This window comes from Sapajus apella, unplaced genomic scaffold, assembly GCF_009761245.1.
Source record: "Sapajus apella isolate SASKATOON/1434 unplaced genomic scaffold, GSC_monkey_1.0 scaffold5, whole genome shotgun sequence".
In the NCBI taxonomy this organism is placed as follows: Eukaryota; Metazoa; Chordata; class Mammalia; order Primates; family Cebidae; genus Sapajus; species Sapajus apella.
The window spans coordinates 34,455,812-34,462,113 of NW_022436945.1; the positions used below are offsets into that span (position 1 = coordinate 34,455,812).

Consider the following 6,302-nt stretch of genomic DNA (forward strand, 5'->3'; position numbering starts at 1 on the left):
GACAAGGAAACTAGCTGAGAGTATGTCAGGATCGAGTAAGTCACTTCTGTACTTGTCAGCATGGTGTTCCTCAGATGTATTGAATTTAAGCTGTCCTATGACTGAAGGTACCAGAAATAAGCAGTTTTGCAGTACTGTTCTGAGAATGTATCTTTCAGTTTCTGAAAAATGTGCACCACTGTTGGAACGTTTGGGTTTCTTGATAAAAATACTCAGAAGTCAGTTGATATGCCATGTTACCTTGCTAAGCTGTATGGAATATCCCAGGGAGTTTCATTTGACTATCAAGTTTGGTTGCCAAATCTGTGCTTCCTCAAACTAAAAATAATGATTGACTTTAAGACCTTCCATCACTTACTTAAATGAGTGCAGTACTGCCTTCAAACTACTCCCTACAAAGATGGTATCAGAGGTGTGACCCTGAAGATTTATTCAAAGAGTTCTTGTAAAGAATAGGACATTTTTTTTAACACAATGGTAACAATGAAATCAAAATTAACAATGAAGACAAATTCTTAGCTGTCTACACAGTTATTCCCTCTAATATTGCATCACCATTTTTATCGTTTAAACATAAATAAGTGCTAGCATGAGGTCCACTAAAATTTTGAAAGCACCATGCCTGCCTATCCAATGAGAATACCAAATTTCCTTTAGTCATTTACCCTTTTCTCCCCTGTTTTTAACAAGAGCAGAAATGGCATTGTCCACTCCTAAAAGCAGTTGTGATTGATGGAAAAATGAAGAAACTTCTGCAGTTATTCCTAATGCAACCCATAATAGGCACTGATTTTGCCAATCACATGAGGAAAGGCACAGGAAAGGTAGAGTGGGTAGATAGCTTGAGGATATATTTCTAAAAGTCTAGAAGAAACAACTTTTATTTTGGAAGAGTTTCCACTGCACACGGTGTAAACTTGGCCATGACAGTAATACTCCATATTTAGTCCCCACTTCTCAGTTATGGTAGTGTGAAATTTCACAGCCAAAATTTCTGCTTCAGCTTCATAAGGCAGGAAGCCCACAGAGTCCTCTCTCAGGTTATGAGATTCACAAACAAACCTCACCAACAGAAGTGTGAGCTCTTCCCCTGATATGTCCACTACACTGTCAGTGATGGCTGTGGTTTGGATATTTGACCCTCCAAGTTCATGTTAAAATTTGATGCCCCATGTTAAAGGTGGGGCCTAACAGGAGGGGTTTGGGTCATGGGATAAATCTCTCATGAATCACTTGGTGCCATCCTTGTGGTAATGTGTGAGTTTTTGCTCTCTTTGTTCCTCCAACTGCTGCTTGTTGAAAGGAACCTGGCATCTCCCTCCCTTCTCTTTTTCCAGTCATGTTGTCTCTGCATGCACCTGCTCCCCTTTGCCTTCCACCCTGAGTTGAAGCAGGCCGAGTCCCTCGCCAGATGCAGATGCTGGTGCCGTGATTCTTGTACACCCTGAAGAACCACAGGCCAAATAAACCCTCTTTTCTTTGTAAGTTTCACAGCCTCAGGTATTCCTTTATAGCAACACAAACTGACAAAGAGTGATAATGACAAAGAAGTGTGAGATTCTCACTTCCCTTAGACTATCTTCCCTAATGCAGCTCTCACAGATTTCTAGCATATGACTCTACTGTGTTTCCAAACAGAACAGTGTGTTAGCCACTGTTGTCTCAAAGTGCTTTCTTAGGACCTCTTCACCAGAATTTATCCGGCACTCCAGCAGTGCTTGAAAGTTACCAGGAGTAAAACAACCTTCTGGGGTTTCATCACCCCAGAAGGAATGTTTAGTTTTCCCATAAGAATCAACATTTCAAATAGAGACTTTATGTTTAACTTTCCCATGAGACTCAAAACTTCAAATAGAGACTTTATGTATTTTTTGTTTTCCTTTTTGTCAAAGGTTAATGGTAAAAGATCCTAATGCTGTTCTTCATCCCCTTCTCTGTACTGGGGTTCTGAGCATTGTTGTTATTGGTTTCTCTGTATATGTGTGTGCATTTTCCTCTTCAGTTTTGTAAACTTTTTCTGCTTCATGTGTTCTGATTTCATCTTGAATCAATTCTTTTATTCATTTTCCCTGTCATGGAGATTGTTTAAATGACTGCTGGCATCAACTATTGTTGATATTGCATTATCTTTTTTTTTTTTTTAAAAATATAAAGGAAAAAAAAAAATTAAAAAAAAAAAAAAAAGAAAAAAAATACAGGAAAGGAAGAAAGAGGAAGAGGAAGAGGGAGAGAGAACAGGGGTGTTGCTTTATTGCCCAGGCTAGAATGCAGTCTAAAACTGGGTATGCCTGTAATTGTGTTTAATAATAGAGACATAAAAAAAAATGAGGGAATAAAATAATTAACAAGCAGCCAACCAATATTTCATTTAAACCTGTAAATACGTGTGATGTAGTACTGATAAGAGTGTATATTTTGTGTATTTAAAGTGGAGAGTTCTATGAATGTTAATTAAGTCTACTTGTTCCAGATCTGAGTTCAAGTCCTGGATATCGATGTTAACATTCTGTCTCATTGATCTATCTAATATTGATGTTGAAGTCTCCTGCTATTATTGTGTGGGGGTCCAAGTCTCTTTGTAAGTCTTATATATCTGGGTATTTCTGTATTGGGTGCATATATGTTTAGGATCTTTAGCTCTTCTTGTTACATTGATCCTTTTATCTTTATGTAATATCCAATTTAAGATATTGCATTATCTTAAATAACCATCCTATAAGCACTGCTTCTACAGATCATAAGCGGTCTCAAAGTAGTTGGCACATACTTGACAATGTTTGTTTAGTTGATCAGATGTTTGATTTTCTGTCTATTCCACTCTGCTTCTGGCATCTGGCTGGATCTGGTGAGAAACTGAAAAAAGCCAGGTCAGACTGCATGCTCTTCTACAGTGCAATCTGTGGTAGTGCAGCCTCGCGCACCCTCTGTTGAGCTCAGCCTTCTTTTCCTTGCCTTCTCAGGGCCGTCTGCTGGCCATAGAGCCCCAGGAAGGAAGAATGCATGTTGTATTTTAACAGATCTTGTTTTAAATATCTATCGATAGAGTTATATAGTATTTTTTTCTTCTTTTTTTTGAGACAGAGTCTCACTCTCACCCAGGCTGGAGTGCAGTAGCACAATCTCTGCTCACTGCAGCCTCCACCTCCCAGGTTCAAACGATTCTCACACCTCAGCCTCTTGAGTAGCTCAGACGACAGCTGGGAAAACCACTCCTAGATAACCTTTGTATTTTTAGTAAAGACAGGGTGTCACCACATTGGGCAGGCTGGTCTCCAACTTCTGGCCGCAAGTCATCCGCCCACATCAGCCACCCAAAGAGCTGGGATAACAAGAGAGAGCCACCAGGCCCAGCTGTATTTCTTCTTTACTTTGTTAATAGGATGAGATATAGATTGAGTTTTGAATGTTGACCTAACTTTGTATTTCTAGTGGAATAAATCTCACTAGGTTGTATTTGATGTAGTATTCTTTTTTACATATGGATATATTTAATTTTGAAATAATTATTTGTAGATTTTTGCATCTATGTTCAAAATGAATATTGGTCTTTTCTTATACTGGCTGTCTCAGATTTTAGTATCAAGTTAATTCTCCCTTCTTGCTCTAGTCTGGGTTCTCCAAAGAAACAGAAATGAGGGGATATATGTGATATATGTATGTGTGTATGTTTTATAGAAATTGGATCACATGATTATGGAGACTGAGAAGTCCCACAATCTGCTATCTGCAAGCTGGTGAACCATGAAAGATGGTGACATAATTCAGTCCAAGTCCTAAAGCCTGTGGGTTGGCTGTAGGGAGGTGATGATGCAATTCCTGGTCTGAGTCTGAAGGCCAGAGAAAGAGGATTTGATGTCTAAGGGCGGAAAAAAGAAGACGGATGTCTCAGTTTAAGAAAGGAGCAAATTTGCTCATTGTTTTCCTTTGGTTCTATTTGGGCCCACAATAGGTTGGATAATGTCCACCCACATTGGTGAGAATGATTTTCTTTACTCAGCTACTGATTTAAATGTTCATCTCTGCTGGATGTACCCTCACAGACATACCAGAAATAATGTTCTAGCAGCTATCTTGGGCATTCCTTAGCCCAGTCAAGTGGACACATAAAATTAACCATCACACTCCTTTTCTATTTTCTGGAAGAGATGCATAGAATTGGTGTTATTTCTTCTTTCCATGTTCAGTAGAATTTTCCAGTGAAAATAGCTGGGACTTAAGTTTTCCCTTTCAAAGGTTTTAAAAGATGGATTAGATATTAAAAATATTTGTAGGAATATTCAGGTTTTCTATTTCTTCTCAGCTGAGTTTTGTTATACAAGCATACCCTGCCTTCAATAAAATTACATTTTATATGGGGAATAGATGATATAGGTCCTTACATAACAGTGTGTTATAGACTGAGGGATGCATAGTCTGGTGAGTCTGGTGAGCAGTAACACTGTGACCCATTAAGTATTCTATAATATTGCAAGAATCAGAGAAATTTAATTTAGAATATTAACTAGATTTTATTCTGTAGAAGGAAGAATCCAGAAGAAACTACTCTCTCAGCAATTTTATTTACATTTCCAAATAGGCTTTTCCTGAGGACACCTTTAAATAAAGAGCTTTCCTTATACTTTCAAATATGTTATTTAGAATGCAATGTAGTTATGTGGTAGTTTTTTGTTTGTTTGTTTTTGTACCTCACTGGTTATATAGATAAACACCAGTAATGTTTGTTTATATGATAATCTGTTTACACTTGGATGCAATTGTTATGCAGGAATATCTATTGAATGAATGAAGGGTTGAATAATAAATGAATGAATGGACAGAGGAATAAAGAGAAGGAAGCCAGGAAGAAAGGGAGGGAGGGAGGAAGGAAAGAAGGAAGGAAGGAAGGAAAGATGGAAAGAGGGAAGGAGGGAAGGAGGGAAGGAGAGAAGGAGGGAGGGAGGAAGGAAGGGAGGGAGGGAAAGAAGGAAGGAAGGAAGGAAGGAAGGAAGGAAGGAAGGAAGGAAGGAAGGAAGGAAGGAAGGAAGGATTCTTTAGTTATGCATTATAGCCATAATAGAAGAAGGGAAGGAGGGAGGGAGGGAGGGAGGGAGGGAGGGGTGAAGGGAAGAAAGGAAGTAAGGAAGGTAGGGGAGGGAGGGAGAGAGGGAAGAAGGGAGGGAGGGAGGGAAGGGAAGGAAGGAGTATTTTGTTATGCATTATAGCCATAACAGAAAAATATCTCACCACCTTCTGACTCATTTTATTAAGACCCAAGAGACTGTACTTAACCAACAGATCTCTTTTTTAGAATATTGTATCAAATACAGGAATAGTCAATGAATAAGTTTTGTGTCAGTCATATTACTTTTACATTTTTTTTGATCAAAATTGCATTATGATTTTATTCAATTATATTATTTTCTGTTTATTATATAGATATATTTAAGTGTAATTAAATATATTTTGAAGTTACATACATAAAAATTTGTGAATGTAAGGACACATTAATAAGTTCATTAATATCTGGGATAATGTTTACTATTGTTGAAATTTAAGATGTAAGACATTATTATGAACATAAAAAAATTATAAAGGGGAGTGAACATTTTATGAAAAGCAGGTATGTTGACTATAATTCTGTGGTTTAGCTTTATTATTATGATTATTGTTTTTATTTTAAGGGGTCTTGCTCTGTTACCCAGGCTGCAGTGCAACGATGTGATCTTGACTTACTACAACCTCTGTCTCCCAGGTTCAAGCTATTCTCTTGCCTCAGCCTCCCTAGTAGCTGGGATTGCAGGCATGTGCCACCATGCCCAGCTAATTGGGTTAGATTTATTTTATTTATTAAGTTTATTTTCATTCCTATTCATGTATACCACAGAGATATGTATATGATTTTGCAGCTATATTTGAATATTACATTTCATTATCCAGTTTATGATTAATAGTATTTAACAGATGTTTCTCATTATCCTTACATATAAATTATCGCATACTTACAGTTTTTGATAAGTTCATACTAGCCTGTGTTACTGATCTAGGACCAGAGTGATTGGGATTTTGGATTGTTTTATATTTTAAAATATTTTCATATATACAAAGTGATATTTCTTGGGGATGCCACCCATGTCTAAATGCAAAAATACTCATAGCCTGAAGAAAATTGTATACAATATTTTAATAATTTCATGCATGAAACAAAGTTTTGACTGCTTTTTGACTACAGCCCATCACAAGAGGTCAAATGTGAAATTTTCCACTTGAAGTGTCATGTCTATGCTCAAAAAGTTTCAGATTTCGGAACATTTCAGACTGGACGT

General features: G+C 37.3%; 1 pseudogene; it reads right to left on the reverse strand.

Annotated features, from left to right (window-relative positions):
- Window positions 1–567: 567 nt before the first annotated feature.
- On the reverse strand, window positions 568–6,000 carry LOC116548822 (annotated as a pseudogene).
- Window positions 6,001–6,302: the final 302 nt, after the last annotated feature.